Here is a 2,031-nt window from a genome sequence, read left to right on the forward strand (position 1 = left end):
AGCAAACTTAGAGGCATTCTTTTTCCTCCACCCCCAACTGAAACAATTTTCAGCTACAGAGGAGATACCTCACTCCAGCAATGAAAAATGTTACTGTAAATCCAATTTGACCAGTCAGTTTCTCAAGATCCTTTTTTATTTTATTTATTTTTTTGTTGTAGAGATTGGTGGTCACTATGTTGCCCAGGCTGGACTTGAAATCCTGGGCTCAAGATACTTCCGACTAAACTTAGAGTAGCTGGGGCTGCACCGACCCACCACCACACCCTGATCTCACATGTTGTCACTCCCAGCTAATTTTTTTTTTTTTTTAACTTTTCGTAGAAACAGGGTCTTGCTATGTTACCCAGGCTGGTCTCAAGCCTCTCGCCTCTAGTTAACCTCCTGTCTTGGTCTCCCAAGGTGCTGGAATTACATGTGTGAGCCACTGCTCCTGGCTATCAAGACCCTTTTTTATTTTATTTATTTTTTTAATTATACTTTAAGTTCTAGGGTACATGTGCACAACATGCAGGTTTGTTACATATGTATACATGTGCCATGCTGGTGTGCTGCACCCATTAACTCGTCATTTACATTAGGTATATCTCCTAATGCTATCCCTCTCCCCACTCACAACTTATCAGTACAGTTTTATGTTCTCTTTCTTTTCTTCTTCTTACAAAAACAAAACATCAGAACATATAGGAAGGCATCCCTGCTGGCCTGTTCATCCTGCAAGGTTTCTCAGAAAGGCAGAACCTGTTGCAACACCTTCTCTGGTCAGTCATGCAGGGTGAGCAGACAACTGCGCTTGGTCTCACAAAGCAAAAAGGTGGACCTAGAACCCACTCTTCCCAGAGTAGACACAGAAGGTTAAAAAGTAACAACAAATCACAAAGTGACTTCAAGTATATTAAAGAAATCAGTGATTTAGTGTCTTAAATGCATGTTCTCACTTATAAGCGGGAACTAAATAATGTGTACATGTGGACATAGCGTTTGGAATAGACCTTGAAGACTAGGAAAGGTGGGAGGGTCAGGGGTGCTAGGGATGAGATATTACTTAATGGGCACAATGAACACTATTTGGGTGATGGTTACACTGGAAGTCCAGACTTCACCACTATGCAATATATCCATGTGGCAAAACAAGACTTGTATCCCTAAATCAATAAAAATAAAAAATTTGAAAATTCCCTGGTCTCCTTAAACTAATATAGACAACTTTGTGAGACATAGTGTTTGAAAAAATTATAATCATAATTGGCCACACACCATTATTTCATATATATATATACATGTATATATACACATTTATATGTATACACAATCTTGAAATGGTGGCATTTAGATTCTGCCTTGGGCTGAGCTCTGAGGGCTACACTTAACCATCTGGGAATTGTAGCGCAGGTTTACCTTTCTTTTTTTTATATTTAAATTATGTTAAGTATTCAGGAGGCAGAGAACACAGACTCCCTCTCCCCTGTGATCCTGTATACTTAGGCTAAGAATTAAACAAGAACTTTTGTGTTCAGCTAGTGCCAAAACAAAACTGAACCCTAAACAGGTTGCCATAAGCTGGCTTTGCTTAGTGTTTAATATTTTTTTAAAAAGCATGGACTGCTTCACGAATTTGAGTGTCATCCTAGTGCAGGAGCCATGCTGATCTTCTCTGTATTGTTCCAGTTTTAGTATATATGCTACAGAATTGAACACTCATAGCTTATTTAACTAGTCCTCTATAGACAGACACTTAGGGACATAGTCTTTTACTATGACAAACTGTGCTGTAACGAACATCTTTGGGAATATGTCTTTTTGTACTTTTGGAATGTGTCATTGTGACAAATTATTAGAAGCAAGATTGCTGGGTCAATAGGTCAATATATATGCATACCTTATATGGATATATAATTTTGCTAGATGTTACCATATTGCTTGTGTAATTTAATATATCCATTGCTAATCTACAAGAGAGTGTATATGTTTGAAGTTTCACAGATAGTGTGCTTGTCAACCTTTTAGATTTTGGCAATCTGGGAAGAAGGT

At 38.1% G+C, this 2,031-nt stretch overlaps 1 non-coding gene across 1 annotated transcript; it reads right to left on the bottom strand.

Moving 5' to 3' along the window:
• Positions 1 to 1,591: 1,591 nt before the first annotated feature.
• On the bottom strand, positions 1,592 to 1,698 carry LOC115897773. Its single transcript, XR_004057569.1, has one exon. It is a non-coding gene; the product is annotated as a U6 spliceosomal RNA (small nuclear RNA).
• Positions 1,699 to 2,031: the final 333 nt, after the last annotated feature.

Source organism: Rhinopithecus roxellana, chromosome 5, assembly GCF_007565055.1.
Source record: "Rhinopithecus roxellana isolate Shanxi Qingling chromosome 5, ASM756505v1, whole genome shotgun sequence".
Taxonomy (NCBI): domain Eukaryota; kingdom Metazoa; phylum Chordata; class Mammalia; order Primates; family Cercopithecidae; genus Rhinopithecus; species Rhinopithecus roxellana.